Source organism: Chiloscyllium punctatum, chromosome 10, assembly GCF_047496795.1.
Source record: "Chiloscyllium punctatum isolate Juve2018m chromosome 10, sChiPun1.3, whole genome shotgun sequence".
Classification (NCBI taxonomy): Eukaryota; Metazoa; Chordata; class Chondrichthyes; order Orectolobiformes; family Hemiscylliidae; genus Chiloscyllium; species Chiloscyllium punctatum.
This window is the reverse complement of record NC_092748.1, coordinates 6,170,468-6,190,948: the sequence shown is the minus strand read 5'-3', so window position 1 is coordinate 6,190,948 and position 20,481 is coordinate 6,170,468. Positions and strand designations below refer to the sequence as shown.

Here is a 20,481-nt window from a genome sequence, read left to right as displayed (position 1 = left end):
AATATTGGAGGTGTTAAAGAAGCTGCTCTTTGGACTGCTCCAAAAGCAAAGGAAGCTGCAAAAGAATAATCGGTGTACTTCAAACCAACTGCTTTCTCGCTTGCTGCTATTGACCACTTCACTCAAAGTAACAAGTGTAATGAGCTTAGGATGAGTCAAATCAAAGTGGAGAAATAAAACAGAAAAAAAATTGCATAAAATGTTTTATGAACAGCAATTACTCCTACTACTGAAGCAGTATGCACAGCAAACATTATGCACTGTTTCCAATACCAGAAGGAAGGGTGGCAGGAGTTTCAGCTCTTTACATGTGTAAAGGCTGCTTTATTCTTGTTTTTCAGTAGTATACCAAGACAACATGGTCAGGAAGGAAAAATCTTGCCTCTTTATAGCCTTGATTTATAATCGAGGTCAAGTCCATGAATCAATTAATCATAAACTACAACTGGTTTATCCTGCAACTTGGGCTGATGAACTAGATTCATACTGGTCACACCCCTTTCACTCCTCAATTTCACAGAAAGCAAAGGAACCACTCAAACCCCATTAGTGATTCCAACCTAATTTTTTTTTAAAATCAGCTCACAGAAAAAAAACAAACTGCCCATTTTTTACCAAAGAGAGTGAATAGAAACACAAAGACAAAAATACAGTTAAAAATAACATTATGTGGAGAATGAGGAAACATTAATTAAACAAGACAAATTATGTGGTTACTTCTGGATCTGTAGAACTTTCAATGCAAGAATCATAAAACCCTTGATAGGGATACGAATAAGCTATTAAGCCTCAACAAATCAACTACCTCTTTAATCGTCCAACCCTACTCAGCAACCTAACCATATGTTTCAAACTTTTCTCTCTCGAGATGCATCTAATTACCTCTTGAACTGATTTATGCTACACATTTCAAAGATTAGCAAACAAGATGTTCCACAAGTTAGTGGCCCTTCAAGAAAACTGTTCTATCTGATTCATGTTTATCCTCCTAATCTCAACACTGCACAATCATTTCTTTGGCCAACTTAAAGGTATTACTGAAGTCTCTGAAGAAAATAATTTTCCTAAATTACCAATTCCCAGTATTATGTCTGTACTTTGCCTGTACACTATCAAGGAAATTGTACATGTGAACAATAATCAAAATAGAAACTGCTCAGTAAATTGCTTGGCAACGTGCAGTCTTTTAATTTTTATTATGCCCCAGTGACATTAGAATTCACTGCCTTGTTTACCTTTTAACTCTTCCAAGAACTGGAGTGCAGGTTTATGAATGTAACTGCATTAACACGAAAGCGTTTTTGCTATCAGTATGCAAAATGTTAGAAATGCTCTATTCAGTACAAAATCCTTCTTTTAATTCATGTTCTTGTTTTAATGAGATACACTAACAACCTTAAATTACATCAGTCATTTGTTGCTTTGGTCACCAATGATGCTAGATCTTCCTGAATCTGATAGCAATAATCCTTATGGTTATGCCTTCTACTTTCATATGCTAAGCAAAGTTGGAATATTTGTTGACAGGACATAATGCTCCTTGATGCACTGCATTAATTTGTTACTGAGCCATAAAGGTAACAACATTTGCAGTGATTTAGTTTACTGGTCTGTGTTTTTAACTAAGCTGCTCTCAGCTGGAGGTACAGAAAGGCCACCTCAACTGAGGTAAGAAAAATCAGTTTAGTTTCTTGATGCTGGGAATTGATTTCCAGTGATTGCTACCAAAAAAAGACAAGTTTAGAATGGATGGGATCTGTTGATTCCGAAAAGTCACCATCTTGAAGAGAAAATAAAACTAAAGAAGAAGAAGAAGGCAGAAAAACAGAATATGCACAGACTTAGCAGCCGTGCACTACCTTTCTGACCATTAGCAAAAATCTATGGAGTAAGTAGTACACAAATCTGTAGCAGTCACCAAGCGATTAAAACTATGCACATAAATAGCGAAGTATCTTGCTGCTGAAGAATGATCTACTAGAGCTCAGAAAATTCTACCTCAAATTCTAGTGCAATCCTGTTGTCTTCTTATTATTTAATAGAGTTGAGGTAGAGCATTTCTCTCCTTCCCAACACTGAATCATTTAATTTATCAGTATTCCAGAGCATAAAACCATACATTTATATGAATACTCCAATTACAGTGAGATTTTTGTTGGTTTGACACAAGGAAAACCAATCATTAACAAAATCAGAAACTAAGCAAGTTACACTTTTGCATGAATGGTCAAATTGTCAACTTAACTAAAGAGGTCAAATCCGAGAGATACATATAATGAAGCACATGCAGACATTTATCAGCATTTCAGCACAATTCCACAATTCAAATTTCACATTGATACACCTAACTAGGTATTCAAATGATGATTATTTAATCAATTCATTTAAACAAGTAAGGCATGGTAAGGTGACTAAAACTCCTGTTCGGTCAAATGGACAAGAGGTACAGGTGGTGGTTATTTAAATCTGACACACAGAGCAAAACTTCCATACAAAGAAATGTTGAGATTGAAGTGCAAACTTTACTCTCAGAATTTTAAACACCCAATGAAAACATTGACCATTACATGAAATACATGATCCAGAGAAATGACAATATTTCTACCTCATTCCAGTCTGTGCATATTTAGTATTTTTACATTGTTGCCTTAAGGTCCTTCCAACTGCTTAACAAGAAAATGAAAAGGAACAGCAACAATTTTGGTGTGTTAAAGTAAAGTCTACGTTGCAATAAATGTCAATAACTGCCTCGGAATGAGCTCAGGGTTATTTTTAGCTACAGGTTCTTCCTACAGCTCTTGCAGCACCTGACTGCGACACCCACACAAAACAGACAATAATCAGAGATAAAATTTTTTAAAATGGACTTGCAAATATCTGTGAACCCTTACCCCAAACAGAGAAATAAAATTATAACACATTTCCATTTTTTTTTACAAAGAAAGCACAGTAGAAAAAAAACAGTGCTTTAAATTCTTAGATAAGATATTATTATTTTCTAAAATAATCATCAAAAGAAATTGTTTAACTATGAAATATTTTACTCAAAACCCACGGAACTAAACAGCCTGCAGCTTCCGTATTAAGCCAGTTAATCTAATGATTAATCTATTTTTTGTTGTTGCCTAGCAGCTCGATAGAAGGGGGAAAATGGTATTGGAAATGAATAGGCCAGTCCTCTCTTACCATCAAAACATCAATGACCATAACTTCATACTGTAAAGTGATATCCTCGGGAAGCTACACTGAGCAACATTGCACTGCAGCAAAGAACAGAAAATGAGGCTGTAATCCAGGACGCTCCCTGCTAACATCTGATGTCTCCAAGCTGCAAATGGTTTCTTCAGCTTTCCCTTTGTACAATAGTTAAAATTCTCTCCTAGCTAATACAAGCCGAGACAAATCACTCATTCAGTGTATGAGGCAGACTGTACCCATGGTTACCTTACCCATTTACTGCAGTTCGAAACTTGAGGTAATTGTTAATGAGAAAGAAATTAAGTTTCAGTCAGAACAAGCCAGCTTTGGCCTGTGTTATTTGCTTCTTTAGTGATGATGACATCAGAACACTCTCCCAAGCATACTGAGCACTTACTGCACAGTCGCCCATTTCCTGGAAACTCGGTGAATATATCTAGTCCCAGAGCAGCCGTACCCTACTATAGCTTTGCCAACATCATTAAATCTAGCCACCCACTGGTTAACACTTCTATAATACGGCCCAATCAAATCTTAGTGCTTGAAAAAAGATATTTTGATTTGCATAAATAACACTGAGTAACAGACTTTAAGGACAGAAAAAGTCTTGGTTTTAAATTTACTACAATTTAAGGTAAATGATAAAGTGCAATTTTCCAAAAGACAAAAATTTCAAATAATTTGCAATATAGCATTTTAAAACCTTCTGAAACAAATGGATGTAATTGAGCAAATGTGTGTTTCCTAGTATATTGATGCTTAGGAATTGTGATGCTTCAATGCATTTCTTAAATTTACTCCAAAAGTAAATGCAGCTTTTATAGCTTTCCAAATAAAACAAACAAATCAAAGTGCTGCAATGTTATTGATAAAACCAACCAAACAAAACTCCCTCTAGAATTATAGCAAAGGAAACAAACTCTTTAACTGGTCTCAAGCTGAAGTATAAAATTACTCATTTATATAAAATTACCTGAACCAAACATGACATTGCTCTATGTGTACAACAGCAAGGTCCACATTTGCTCTATTCAATTGCTTCACTTTAACATCAGTTAATGAGACATGTATTCATGTTTAGCATTAGGTAATTAAAAAAACATTCCAGTGAGTCTGATGCAGGGCTGTGAGACCTGATCAACTTCATTTTGGAATAACCTCTCCCGCTCACTAACCCACCCAACTGATGTTGACCCTCAAACTTATGATCTTTCCTACTTCTGTGATGCACAAGCGGTCCAAACCTCATCCTCTCTGTTCCCCTCTCCTGAACTTGCATCCCCAAATCAGCAATAACCTGCTCAGTGATGCCCAGTTTGGGTTCTGGCAGGGCCACTCAGCTCCTGACATCATTACAGCCTTGGTCCAAACATGGACAAAAGAGCTGAATTCCAGAGGTGAGGTGAGAGTGGCAGCCCTCAACATCAAGGCTGCAGTTGACCGAGTGTGGTATCAAGTAACCCAAGCAAAACTGGAATCAATGGGCATCAGGGGGCAAACTCTCTGGTGATTGGAGTCAAAGCTGACACGTAAGAAGATGGTCGTGGTTGTTGAAGGTCAGTCATCCCAGTTCCAGGACATCTCTGCAGGAGATCCTCAGAGTAATGTCCTTGGTCCAACCACCTTCAGCTTCTTCATCAATGACCTTCACTCCAATATAAGGACAGAAGTGCAGATGTTTGCCAATGACTGCAGAATGTTCAGCACGATTCGTGACTCCTCAGATACTGAAGAAGTCAATGTTCAAATGCAACAGGATCTGGACAATATCCAGGCTTGGGCTGACAAGTGGCAAATAACATTTGTGCCATACAAATGTCAGGCTATGACCATCATGAATAAGAGACAATCTCAACACCACCCCATGGCATTCAACGGTTTTACCATCACTAAATCTCCCGTTATCAACATCCTGGGGGTCATATTGACTAGAAACGCAAGTGGACTCACCACATAAACACAGTGGCTACAAGAGCATGTCAAAAGCTAGGAATACTGTTGCGAGTAACTCACCTCGTGACTTTCCAAACTCTGTCCACAATCTACAAGGCACAAGTCAGTAGTGTGATGGAATACTTCTCGCTTGCCTGGATGAGTGCAGACCCAGCAATGCTCAAGAAGCTTGATACCATCCAGGACAAAGCAGCCTGCTTGATTGGTACTACATCAACAAGCATCCCTCCACCACCAACGGTCAGTATCAACAGTGCGCACTACCAACAAGATGTACTGCAGAAATTCACCAAAGAACCTCAGATGGGACCTTCCAAACCACAATCACTTCCATCTAGAAGGACAAGGAAAGCAGCTATATGGAAACACCATCACTTTCAAGTTCCCCTCCAAGTCACTCACCATCCTGACCTGTAAATATATTGCCGTCCCTTTTCTATCACTGGATCAAAATCCTGGAATTCCCACCCTAATAGCTTTATGGGTCAACCTACAGCAGGTGGACTGCAGCGGTTCAAGGCAGCAGCTCACCACCACCTTCTCAAGGGCAACTAGGAATGGGCAATAAATGCTGGCTCAGCCAGTGACGCCCGCGTTCTACAAAATGAATGAAAAAAAACATGGTCCAGATCTGAACAGAAGCTCTGGGCTTGTAAAATTGAGTCTGAACAGTGTCAAATTTCCAATTTTATTTTTTAATTCTCCTGCTCACTGCTCCTGATGCTGATCCCTGGCTATAAGCTAAAGCTGTTGCTCCTGCTTCTCACTGCTCACTTCCAGGGTATTCACTCATAGTGAGGGTTCAGAGTGGAAAAAAACAAGTAGGATAGTCAGCCAATGGGAGGTCTGGCAAAAGAAGGAATGGTGTGAAGTTAAGTCAGGCCTGGCAGAGGATAAGTGAGGTAAAGGCTGCAGGTCAAAGGGTGAGCAGGAAGAATGTGCATTAGGGAGCTGGACAGCCTTGTTTTAGGGTTGGCAACAATAGACGGATTAGGGTGCAAGGGTTGTCAGTGGATGGAAAGGTTTACAGTGATCTGAAGTGTCAGACAGTAGGATAATGAGGAGGAGGATCAGGAAACATGATTGGCAGTAAGCAGGATTGGTCAATGAGTGGGAGATATTGCAAGTAGAAAGTTACAGTATTTCTTTATATTTTTCAATTCAATTTTAAAAGTAATTCCATTAACCAACATAAGTTAAAATACTTCGCTGAAATCTTAAGGAACATAGTGTTTTAATGTAGTTTTTCTAGTGAGAAAGGCCTGACAAAACTAACTACAGCCTTTAATGGGAAGATATAGAACATAGAACATAGAACAATACAGCATAGAACAGAGAACAATACAGTACAGAACAGGCCCTTCGGCCCACGATGTTGTGCCGAACTTCTAACCTAGATTAAGCACCCATCCAAATGCCGCTTAAAAGGTCGCCAATGATTCTGACTCTACCACTCCCACGGGCAGCGCATTCCATGCCCCTACCACTCTCTGGGTAAAAAACCCACCCCTTAAAGTCATTCCCCTTAAAGTCATTCCCCTTAAGGTTATGAGTCTCAGGAATGAAAACTACAACTTTTAAATGAGAAATTACTGCATCACACTCCACATTAGAAAAATGCAGAATTTGCACATTTCTACATTACTACATGGGTGGGGCGATTAATCAAAGGTCAAGAGATACTAAAATGCTGCAAACTCTCTTTTTAAGCATAGTACATATAAAATGAACATATTCCATACAACTGCTAGATGAAGATCAAACTCCTGATGATAGGCTTTGTATAAAATACATGGATAGGAAGACAAAAAGGCCACAGCTCATATTTCTTAAGTGCACGTGCTACAGCTGACAATTATGTTTTTAAATACTGATTACAATTGACTGGCAAACCATATAAAAATCTTAGATACAACAAAATAGACAAAAACATTGAACTTTACAGTGTCATTTAACTCTCGTGTCTACTTCAGCATTTAGTTTGGACAATCCAACACAATTCTAAAATTTTGCTGCTGTCTTCTTACAGTGTTTTGCCTTCAGCATATAGTTATCCACTTTTCCTGATGCAATGGTTTCTGAAAATACTGTTCCTTGGAACAAAAGCATTCTATGCTCTAACTTAAAACATTTCTTCTTTCTCTTCACTCAGCAAATATCAACAAGGTGCGATAAACTGGATAATTATTTTATAAGAGGTTCATCTGTATATTTGGTGAACCAGTATCTGAGGATTTGAATATATGAAAACAAGCAACCAAGCAAAAGTAACTTGGTTTAGATGTACAAAATAAGCACAGTGTATCTACCTGTTCAAACTGGACTGAATCCAGGTCTATTAATAGGAAGGAAAAAATGCCATCTGAACCTGTAAACTGATTCTTATAGGATGTAGGCTCACAGCTAGCGTAGGAAACTGAACTTTTATTATAATTAATGTCAAAAAATATCCTATGAGCTTGAAAGAGGTGAATTTTTAAAAGTTTAGTTCATTAAACATGGGCATCACTGACTAGGTCAACATCCCTTAGTTATGAGCCAAACACATTTCTGTGAGTCAGGAGTCGCATGTAGGCCAGACAAGACAAGGATGGCAAATTTCCTTCCCTAAAATGAACCTGATAGGTTTTAATGGCAATTGACAGTGTTTGCTTTTGGCTAACCTATTACTATCCAGATTATTTTTACTAAATTCAAATTATCATTTCCCACAGTCCCAGAACATTTATCTGGAGTTGTGGATTACTTGTCCTGTGATATTGCCACTTCACCACCACAGGGGCAAAATGATGAAAAATAGTGAAAGCTAGAGAGAGTCAGGGTTTTGCCAAGCTTGCTAATTGGGCAAGATGGCAAGAAGGTGAAATAGCAACCATGGTTACTATTTAAAAAAAACATCCACAAACTCCTCACACCTGTTGTTAAAGAAAAAGACAGAAACTGAAGAATCCAGCTTTTCTGGCGACAGTTGGTTGCTCAAAGATTAAGGTTAGCTTGATAGATGATTATGAAAAAATTGTTTATCTTTGTGAAGACAGTCAAAGTTTGAGAGCTTTTGTTAAAATGGTGCCTGATCTTGCGAGGGTTGACAACATCACTTTTGCATCAAGCACACTCAAAATGATATCACATGGACTTGAGGGACCAGAGCAATTTCTGGTAGGAAATCCAAAGTGAGAGGTCTTCATCGCTGAAATGCTGGCAATCCTTAATGCACCAATTAAAATTGCAATATGCGAGACATCAGAAATTGAAGGATGCAGACAGTGGCTTCAGAAATAGGGAAGAGTAAGGATATGGGAAGATGAGGTTAAGTTACTACAGTGTACTTGGTAAAAAGCAGTACCAAGATATGGAGACTTCTTTTAAGGAACAGGTCAGGGTTCCCAACCTGTGGCATTAATTATTATTAGGAGAAAGTGAGGCCTGCAGATGCTGGAGAGTCAGAGACAAAAAGTGTGGCACTGGAAAAAGCACAGCAGATCAGTCAGCAATGGAGAAGCAGGAGAGTTGTTGTTTCGGCATAAGTCCTTCATCAGGAATGTCATTAATGATTACTGTTAAACAGAGGTTCTGGTGGGATTGGCAAAAAGCTTGATTACATTGCATGTGAGATTCTTAGCTCCAAAACCCCACAGTCTTCAAATTAATTTTGGACAAAATCACTTCCACCAGCTCAACAATTCTCTACCTGCACCCTTCTCACCACCCACATTAATTCTTAAATGTTAAGATGAGGTAACAGTGGGGAAGAAGTTTGAGAAGTACTGGTTGCCATCAAGAAGTCAATTTATAAAGCCAAGATTGTCCAATTTGATCATCCACGTTAAGAATGCCGATGATCAGACATTCTAAAGAGGAATGCCAAGTGGAATTGTCACTGTTAATTCATGGGCATTCGAGAGATGGTGTCCTTGGATCAGAAAAGATGTTGTGTTTGACAGTCAGGCTTACTATTTGAAACAATGATGAGCTAAGCAAGGACATTACCTTGTTTGGATGACTTTGGGGCAGCTGGGGAGATGGAGGCAGCAGAATGAGGAGTATAGATTAGAGTGGTGCTGGAAAAGCACAGCAGTTCCGACAGCATCCGAGGAGCAGTAAAATCGACGTTTCGGGCAAAAGCCCTTCATCAGGAATACAGGCAGAGAGCCTGAAGGGTGGAGAGATAAGTGAGAGGAGGGTGGGGGTGGGGAGAAAGTAGTATAGAGTTGCAGTGGGAGAGGGACTCCCTGAGATTCTTGTAGAGAGAGGAGGAAAACTTCTTCAATAGAGTGGTTGGTAGTGTTTCAAGCATAGGTGAGAACTGGAGCAAAGGGGAGATTTGGAAGTTGAGTAAAAACTGTGGTGTACAGTTAAAGGACTGGGTTACATCGGCATGCCAGAAATGAGGTGATAGACATAGTAGTCATAAACTGAAGACAGGGAAGAAACAAGATTAAAACATCTTAAAACATAAATGTGGCTGTAGCTGGATGAAGTCCACGAGTAGACAGCTGATCTCAGCTGACTCGTCTGCTATTAAGCAGTCCCAAAGTCCAGAGCCCAGTAGTGGACAGGTAGATCCAGAAGCTTTGGGAAGAGCAAAGTATAAGCTGAGACACATTGTCCATAAATTATTGACGCCAAAACAAAACTCAGTTATTGATTTTTCTGATCATCGAAGGCACATTTTTGATACACAGGTAGGAAGTTCTTCATTCTGCACGATAGGAATAATATACCCTTAATTTCATGCAAAATATTATTTTAATCCCCGGGGACATTATTCATCTTGAGATCCACAGAAATTAACCACCATGTTGGGTAAAAAAAAAAGATGTGAGCACACTTCCCCACATTTTCAAATTAAGGTGTGCAAGATGTCCTGGTTCTATGAAATTAGGCATATCCCACGAAAGCCTTTCTCTTTAATCAGTGAAATTGGACCTTTCTTATCACAACGAAATAAAGAGATCAAAATTCACTTGAAATAAGCCTAATTACTGATGACACAATTCTTAATCTATAAAATACTTACATTTCCAATTACTCTAACAGATAGAGGCTCCTTCAATCAAGTCATTTGATTTATGTTCAATTGCTGCCATACCACAATATTCGACTGGAGTATCAGGACTTCTCACCGCTTACCGGTATTCTCCATCTTACAATAACGTACTAAATAGATTGATGCAACCTCAAACCAAGGCTTGTTCTGAAAGTAATCTGAGTTATGCAATCAGTACAGACATTTAGATACAACACTAACCAATCTATTCAAGTGAGTTACAAAAACATCTTAATGAACTGAAACATTCCCACATTTTAACTGCAATTTTAGGCCTTTAACAAGAGGTGAGACTGGTGCACTACTTAACCAATGAAAAAAAACACATCTCTGCTTAATCAAAATAACCCCGGAAAATTCCCCACCCTCTAATGATCTGACTGTGGCTGCCTATGAGCAAAATATTGCAAATGCACACAAATGCCAACTTTGCATGGTTTTATTCAAAATAACTTAAAACAGGTTTAATCTTTTTCTAAACTGTATAAAGACATCAGGCTTGAGAAGTGAGATAACCCAACTTTCACGGCCAGCCTCTCTCTCACAAAAAATAGACGTCACTAATGTTCCCATGTACAAATCACAAATCAATTCAGAAAGCAAAACATAATTTTACTTTTTTTGAAACAGTACAGTGCATAGCGTTCAACCAGTGCCAGAATAGCAATTAGCAATAATTTGGGAGAAGATTTGTAGCTCGGGGCTCATTGTTGTGGTTCTGTTCGCCGAGCTGGGAATTTGTGTTGCAGACGTTTCATCCCCTGTCTAGGTGACATCCTCAGTGCTTGGGAGCGTCCTGTGAAGCGCTTCTGTGATCTTTTCTCCAGCATTTATAGTGGTTTGAATCTGCCGCTTCCGGTTGTCAGTTCCAGCTGTCTGCTGCAGTGGCCGGTATATTGGGTCCAGGTCGACGTGTTTGTTGATAGAATCTGTGGATGAGTGCCATGCCTCTAGGAATTTCCTGGCTGTTCTCTGTTTGGCTTGTCCAACAATAGTAGTGTTGTCCCAGTCGAACTCATGTTGCTTGTCATCTGAGTGTGTGGCTAAGGATAGCTGGTCATGTTGTTTCGTGGCTAGTTGATGTTCATGGATGCAGATCATTAGCTGTCTTCCTGTTTGTCCTATGTAGTGTTTTGTGCAGTCCTTGCATGGGATTTTGTACACTATGTTGGTTTTGCTCATGCTGGGTATCTGGTCCTTTGTCCTGGTGATTTGTTGTCTGAGAGTGGCTGTTGGTTTGTGTGCTGTTATGAGTCCTAGTGGTCGCAGTAGTCTGGCTGCCAGTTCAGAAATGTTTTTGATGTACAAAATCCCATGCAAGGACTGCACAAAACACTACATAGGACAAACAGCTAATGATCCGCATCCATGAACACCAACTAGCCACGAAACGACATGACCAGCCATCCTTAGTAGCCACACACTCAGATGACAAGCAAAATGAGTTCGACTGGGACAACACTACTATTGTAGGACAAGCCAAACATAGAACAGCCAGGGAATTCCTAGAGGCATGGCACTCATCCACAGATTCAGTCAATAAGCACATCGATCTGGACCCAATATATCGGCCACTGCAGCCGACAGCTGGAACTGACAACCGGAAGTGGCAGATACAAATCACTATAAATGCCGGAGGAAACAGCACAGAAGCGCTTCACAGGAGGCTCCCAAGCACTGAGGATGTCACCTAGACAGGGGACGAAACGTCTGCAACACAAATTCCCAGCTCGGCGAACAGAACCACAACAATTAGCAATAATTCTAATCATGCTGAAATCAACATGGCATCAAGTTCAAGCTATTACTGTATAGCCTTAATTCAATTTATTTACTCCAAGACCAAGTTTGAGAATTTGCTTTAATAAATAATCAATGATTAACTACATGTCATGTTCCATGACCTTAGGGAAACCCCAATAAGAGCTAACATCTTTCCTGCAGGCCCAAACACCTCATCAGGTGTGCTAATCTGGGCCATGAAATAATCCCCAATGCAGTCAGTTTTTGATATATTTAAGAAATTTTGACAATTTTAAGAAACCTTTAATCAGTTGCTGACATTCATACATTATTAATATTCTTGATAACTTTATTTAGAAATACTCAAAGCCTTTACTTTGTCTATATTACTTGCAGTGTCATATCTTGTGACAGAACTGAGACGAGGTGAAAGGTAAAGCTGCCATAATTCTATCAATGCGTAGATCGCTCTGACTGGAATGTGATGATGAAACCAGAGAGTCACCATACTTCAGGGGAGAGATTGAGAAGCAGAGTTCTTATGGTAACAGTGCAGGAATTGGCATTACTCTGCACAACCACCTGTACAGCCAACTGAGCTAACTGGCCTCCTACCAGGTCAATGGATAAAACCAATATGCAAGAGTATGGGGAAAATGCAGGAGAATGGCACTAATTCATAATGCTCATTGGAGGACTGGTGCAGGCACAGTGGCCATTGTTCTGACCATAACAATTCTTGATTCTGCCACCAACTGTTTGAACCATCTCTGCTGATTCAAATTAACTGTGCCACAGAAGGTAAACAGTGTGTCAAAGAACTAAACTATCATTGCAGAATCCAAATTGCTATAAACTGCCATTGCTCCTAAATAACATACAGCAAGCAGATAGGTAGGTGGGTGGGTGGAAGGAAAACTAAATGAATTTTCAAATCGGGCTGAGCTAAATGAAGCACACAGGCTGGTGTTGCAAAGCAAGAAAGCACCAGTACTCAGAGACTGCCTGAAGCTAAAAACTGTTTAACGGGTTTGAAAGATACCAAATTGCAACATTTCCACAAAAACAGAAAAACACCCTACATATGCACATATCTATAATTCTATATCTAATACTAATGGGGAAAATTTGATCAGCACTTGAGGTAACAGAAGTTACAGTAAGCAAACAAGTCAATCAATCAGGAGACTTGAGCTGACGTGATGTCAACAAACATATTATTTACTATTAAATTCCCAATGCTTTATACAATATTTAAATAAACACAAGGTAGTAATACAACAGTGCATTTCCCTGCTCTAGCTTACTACCTTCCTTAGCAACAAGTAATCTTTAGTATTTTACAAATTTATACAACATTTTTTAAAGTGGTTTCACTGTACATTTCACAGTCAATTAATATCTAACAAAGCAGATGACAGTTTCATAGCTCAATTCAGTTTGATTCAGAAGTTTCATCATTTTGCATGGACCCTTTTTGGTTTTTATGAATGGCACCAACAAATCAGTTTACAAAACTGCATGGATTTTTTTAAAAAAATACTTAACTAATTTAATTCAAAATGCTTTATATTCCAATAAAAATAGTAAAGCACCATTTTACATTTCATTAATTACTATGTCATTACCAGTCTCAGTATTTTATTGGGGTGAAGTTAAATGAGATGCAATTATAAGAATATCTGGTGTATAATCTTCACACTTATACACTCTTCCATGGAAAAAATGCTACCTCTGAAACATGTTTATTAGCCCATCCCATTTTCTATCTCGTAAAATGACTGCCATTGTATTTGTTGAGATACCTTCAATGACAGACAATATTCTTTTGTGAAGCACTAGCCTTGAAGAACATTGAATGGACAAATACTTTTATGAACCAATGCTGGTACTCACATTTTATACAATAAAGAAGAATTGTGTACAGGTGTTGGGAGGTCATGTTGTGGCTGTACAGGACATTGGCTAGGCCACTTTTGGAATATTGCATGCAAATCTGGCCTCCTTCCTATTGGAAGAATGTTGTGAAACTTGAAAGAGTTCAAAAAACATTTACAAGGATGTTGCCAGGGTTGGAGGATTTGAGCTACTGGGAGAGGTTGAATAGGCTGGGGCTGTTTTCCCTGGAGCTTTGGAGGCTGAGGGGTGACCTTAAAAAGGTTTATAAAATCATGAGGGACATGGATAGGATAAGTAGACAAAATCTCTTTCCTGGGATGGGGGAGTCCAGAACTGGACAGCATAGGTTTAGAATGAGAGTGGAAAGATAAAAGAGAGACTTGAGAGGCAACTTTTTTGATGCTGAGGGTGGTACGTGCATGGAATGAGCTGCCAGAGGATGTGGTGGAGACTGGTACAATTGCAACATTTAAAAGATATCTGGATGGGTATATGAATAGGAAGGATTTGGAGGGATATGGGCCGGATGCTGGCAGGTGGACTAGATTAGGTTAGGATATTTGGTCGGCCTGGACGAGTTGGACCGAAGGATCTGTTTCCATGCTGCACATCTTTATGACTGCCCCACCCCCACATCGCAAAAAAACATTAAGTAAATCGCATACTGTGGGACTAGAATTGCACACAAATCAAATTGATAGAGGTAGACATTACTGAATCCTTCCAGATTTTTAAATTCCTTACTTTGGTTGCTTCCAGAGCCATTTTCTGGTGCCAGATCATAAATTACAAAGCTGTTTAAATAACTTTTTACAGTCTGCTGAATGGAGCTGTTGAAAAAGGAAGCATGTTACCGAAGCTTTTCATCTTCCACAAATCAGGACAAATGTAAGAATACCAAATTTCATAACAAGCAGACAATTTGTTCTGCCCAAGAAATAGAGTGCTGATTGGCTGGCAAGTGCCTCTTGGTCGAGTAAAGCTATAGGGAAACCACAATGGAAGAGTGCCCATTCTAGCTTTTAAGTTGAAAAGGCACAATGCCTAGTCAAATTCCTTTCTCCTACATAGGACATATCCCTACATATGAATAAATGTAGCTTCTAGCCAGTGCAAGTGAGCCATATTGTGAGCCTGACTGATGATCTTAAATTGGTTTTTGGTATAATTCTTAATACTCTTAGGACAGTCCAATTTTGCCCAATTATGAGACCACATCTAACGTTGGACATTATATTCTTAGCTTTGCAAGCAGAAGGCAAATGGGGCTAGTTTAGTTTGGGAGACCTGATTGGCATGGACAAGTTGGACCAAAGGATCTGTTTCCATCCTGTAATACTCTATGACTTTATACTGCTGACTGTATCCTTCACAAATATGTTTACATGGATTGTGACTCATGGCAAATTACTTTGCAAATAATAGCAAACTATTATTGTTTACATGCAACAAGCAATAGGTTTCATTTTAATTTCACACCAAAGAAATTTATCGCAGATAATAATTGCAAAACTTTGAAAAGCACTATACTCATTCACTAATTTACATGTCGCAGATCATTCAAAGATCCAGAATTGGTTTGTGATATCATAACTACCTTTCTTAGTTCACAGGGCCAATTTGCTCTGAAAGCAGTATGAATGTAACTAAGCCACAAATACTCATATGATCCAGCACACTTTAAAAAGTTGTTATTCAATATCTCAATGTTTTGAAGTAGAGATCTCAATTACCAATTATAATCCTTGCACAACAGCAATAAAAAAAACCTTGCTAAAAAGAGTTGCTTCTATATGAAGGATGCTGCGGTGTGTTCACATAAATAGCAAAACCATGAGTAGATTTTTGGAAGTCATTACATCAGAACTGTAGTAAAGAAGATTTAATATTCATGTTTGGGTGGAATTTTAAGTCACAAATGAAATCAAGCATTGACAGGAAACGTACTCAAAGGTCAGTTATTCAAAATAACAGTGAATGTATTTTGTTGATTTCATTGCAGGAAGGATTATTATACATGCATATTCTTGCTGGCTATGGCTGTGCATAAAAATAAAGTCATCCATCTAAATTTTTATTCCAAGATTTTTCAAACCATTAAAATATTCTGGCTGACATTTCTAGTAAATTTAATCCAGTTTTTGTTTCACAATCCCAAAGTTACTTCAAGGTCCCATCTGACCCCAGAGAGAAGTGATGAGAACTTTCCTGAAGAAAGTAGTGTCACATTACTGCTATTTGATACCACAAAGTGAGATCGAGATAGAGAGAGAGGGAACGAGAAAGAATGGATATTATGAATGCCTTAGATGCGTTTTACACCAGCCTGCAATTGATTTACATTGTCCATAGCATCATTCCTAAGCATTTATAAAATTGAATTGTTGGTAAATGTATGTAGACAAGTACAAAGGTGGAGTTCTGGGCTTTTGTGGTAAAATAGTAATGTCCCTACTTCTGAGTCAGTGCAAGAGTTGGCATGCTCCACAGGTATGTCATATCTTTCTTTCATCAATGTTTTCAGATATGTGGAGTTTCTTCCCGGACAGTGGAGTTTAAATTCACCCTGGTAATGCAAGTCCATTATTGCGTGACATGCAGTAAATTGCTAGTTTATTATAAGGTTTTTTTTTATTTTGCTTGTGGGTACGTGAAGAATAGAGTTGAATGTCTTAGATGAAGTCTATCAAACTCAAACCTGCTGTGCAAAGTGGCCATAGGCTATACATTAGACTCGAGGAACATCAAATCTACTTCAAAAACAGTGAATAGCACAAGAAATCTCATGTAAAAGCAGGCCAACTTAACAACCATATCCAATGATTCAACTCTAAAATTTTCCTATCACATGTTGGGATACAAGACATTTCAGGGAGGCTACAGGGATCTGTCAACCATACCATTCCACACCAGAATGGCCTTCTCATCAGTGACATCTGGTTACCCTTACTCAAGAAATAGACTACCATTCAATCAGCCGCATATGTAAACATGTCCTCATTAACCAATAAAGCAATAAAAATGATGACATATTGCATATATAATAGCCTGACAAATCAGCACCAAGATTCTACTTATATTTACGCCATATAGCACAACTCTTTCACCTTCTCTATCATTGTATTAGATAATGGGCAGAGTATGCAGCCTGAATCATCAAGGCCCACCAGTTCCTCTAAGGTACACATCTAAGGTAACAGTTGTTCTTCTCAGAGAAAGCTTTTAATGGTATAAACGCAAATTTGTCTCTTATTGTAATAAATTACAATTAAAAATCATGAAATAATTGTTTTGATAAATTGAAGGTCTTAGACCAAATGTTCAATTCTGGATGAACTTATTCTTAAAATAAATGCTTTGAATCATAACTTTTAAAGCTATTTCAATCAACTTTGAATCATAAAAGCTTTATGCTGAAGATCTACTCATCAGTGGAGGGGATAGAAAATACTGGCCTCTTCAATGTCACATTTCAAAGCTTTAGTTTATCAAAATCACCTAAAGTCAAGCTGCCATATAGTATATAACAGGGATTTTCCTCCTTGGAGAAAATATGGGTGTCAAAAGTCTCAAAGGCAGAAGCTGCCCTTTATAACCTCATCCAAATGGCAATGTTTTCACATTTAATTGATTGGTCTAATTGACAATGGAGATTAGCGTTATTGAGGTTGATCTGTTCTCCCCCATTTCCGGCTTCATGTAAATGCATTTCCAAAATGGAGGCAAGAGGAAACTACTGGGGAGAAATTAGGTGGGAACGCAATGGTTTTCCCTTAAGTATTTCGAGGCTCTGCAATGGTGCTGTTCCTATAGCTACACTAGTTGAAATAGTTAGAATTGGACTTGGCACTGTTCTTATTCTAAATGGTACAGAAATTAGGACTTGATCACTCAACTATTTAAGATAATGTAGGCCATTAATGTTTTCTGCCAGTAATAAATTCAACATAATGCAGACAGCATTTCCATACTTTACGAATCATTGAATCGCACAGAAGGCCCTTTGACTCATCATATTGGTATTGCTAAAACTACATTAGACCCACTTTACCACACCAGGCCCTCATAGCCTCGAATGTTATGACATTTCATATGCTCATCCAAGTACTTTTTAAAAGTGAGCCTACCCATTTCAACTAATCTCTCAGACAACGTAAATAAGCACAAATAAACATTCTCACCTTGACTTAATCATCTTTTATCTTCATGTAAAAGTTAATTTTTTTGAGATTTTATGCAAATATATTTTTGACAAGTTCAAACTCAAGCTGGATTTGGGTCCAAAAATAGCCATTGTAATGGAAAATTCAACCAATAATAAAGAATTCGTATCAAAACACTAAACGATGCATATAACTGTAGATATATGATAATGAATTAAATACTACACATCACATTGAAATTCTTCATAAATAATTCAGCAGCTTTTATTTTGTATGGATCTTGTCTTCTTCACCATTGACTGTACCCGTAAACTTGACCCTACTGTGAATCCTCTTGCAAGGATGCTTGCCTTGAAGAAGTTTTCCTCCTCTCTCTACAAGAATCTCAGGGAGTCCCTCTCCCACTGCAACTCCCAGGTCATTTCCTCTGCCCTGAAGCTCTTCAACCATAGCGTGAAACCTCCTTGACCTATCACCTTCATCCCCTCCCCCACTCACCCATTGTACTCTATGCCACTTTCTCCCCACCCCCACCCTCCTCTAGCTTATCTCTCCATGCTTCAGGCTCACTGCCTTTATTCCTGATGAAGTGCTTTTGCCAAAACGTCGATTTCGAAGCTACTTGGATGCTGCCTGAACTGCTGTGCTCTTCCAGCACCACTAATCCAGAAACTGCCAATAACTATTCTAGCTATCGGCAAGTGTATTCAGTATTGCACATTTTAGACTTTTTTTTTTGTTGACCATGTTGGGATTGAGGTCATTCCATGCATTTAATCTAATAACACATGCTGCTAATGAGGGTTTTGATTTTCTTTGCATTCAGTAAATGTTCACTTTCAATGTTCAAACATTCTTTCAGATACTATCCTTGAAGTTTAGCTATGCACACATCCAAAAACTGAACAAAACTTATATGAACACGTGGGGAATATCTGCCATGTTGGCATCAATTAATCTCCCATTCGGGACTTCATTATTGACAGGCGAGATCTGAACATACGCCAGAAAAGCAAAATGTTTCTTTGCTCAGTCCTCCTGCCCTCAAGTTCCATACTTCTCTGACCCAATTTTTGCAAGCACATTCATTTATTCATGAACACAGAGAAAAGAACACTTTTCTATTTAGGCAGAATTTTGTATTTGAATATCAACATTGATTTTAATTACATGCTATCTGCCGCACAAGATGAAACAACTGAATACATCCCATGGCCAGTTTCCTTACAAGAACATAATTTTAACCCATCTTGGTAATGGTCTAATTTGCTGGCATGTTTGAGTTCATTCATGTTTCATCTGTCATCCAAGTTCAGGCCAGCTAATCTGCATTTTACTTTTGGTTTTGTATGTTTAATTTGATGACTTTTATCACCGAGTTTAAGGTACGTGTTGAGAATTTTGTTTTCTGATGGAGTAATGAGTCATATGGTTTTACAGATCAGATGCACCATTCAGCATTTGCCTTGAATTGTGGATGACCTTCTAGCTTTGCTTTTCTTTGGGCACTGAGTCAGATGGTAATATTACCACTTTGCCAACGCTCATTACCCAATTGTCAATTCTTTCTTATCCCCGAGATAGTTGAGGAGATTATGATGATCTTTTAGGAATTACTGGGGTCAGGAAGGGTCCCAGAGGATTGGAAAAGGGCTAATGTATCACCCCTGTTTAAAAAGGGAGGAAGGTAGAGGATGGCTAATTATAGGTCAGCTAGCCTGACTCGATTGTTGGTAAGAGTTTAGACTGATGTTATGAGGGATGTAACTGCATAGTATTTGGTAGTGCTTGGTAAAATAGGGTTGTGTCAGCATGGCTGTGTCAAGGGGAGACCATGCCTAACTATTCTGTTGAATTCTTTGAAGAGGTAACAACCAAGTTATACAAAGGAAAGCCAGTGAAAATGATCAATTCAGATTTCCAGAAGGCTTTTGATAAGGTGCTGCACAGTTGGCTACAAAATAAGGTAAGAGCTCATGGTATTCAGGGCAAGGCAATGGTATAAATAGAGGACTGGTTGACTGACAGAAGACAGTGGTGATAAAGGGATGGTAGCTAGTGACTAATGGAGTTCTGCAGGGATCAGTATTGAGACCACCACTATTCACATTATACATTAACAATCTGGACAAAATAACTGAGGGGATTGTTGCTAAGTTTGCAGATGTCCCAATGTTAGAGGGACAAGTAATGTTGAAGTGAGAAAACTGCAGAAGGACTTAGACAAGCTTGAAGAGTGGGCAAAGAAATGGCAGATAGAATACAATGTGGGCAAGTGTGATGTTGTATACTTTGGTAGGAAGAATAAAGGCAAAGACTATTTTCTAAATGCTGGGTGTGAAGCTTTGAAATCTGAAGCAGAGACACCTTGGGTCTCCCAGTTCAGGTTTCTAAGATTAATATGCAGGTCCAATTGACACTTGTCCTCCTAACTGCCATGTTAGCATTACTTTGTGAAGGCTAGAATACAAGACC

General features: G+C 38.6%; 1 protein-coding gene across 11 annotated transcripts in view; it reads right to left on the bottom strand.

Annotated features, from left to right (window-relative positions):
• The window catches only part of hdac4 (histone deacetylase 4), a 497,199-nt gene that overhangs the window by 244,256 nt on the left and 232,462 nt on the right, over positions 1–20,481 (bottom strand). Inside the window, exon 1 of one of the 11 annotated variants that reach the window (XM_072578384.1) lies at positions 3,187–3,267. The exons of the other annotated variants lie outside the window; for them this stretch is intronic. The gene's annotated coding sequence lies outside the window, so the exon portion shown is untranslated. Of the gene's footprint in view, positions 1–3,186; positions 3,268–20,481 lie in introns of those variants that run through there. 11 annotated transcript variants of the gene reach the window in all.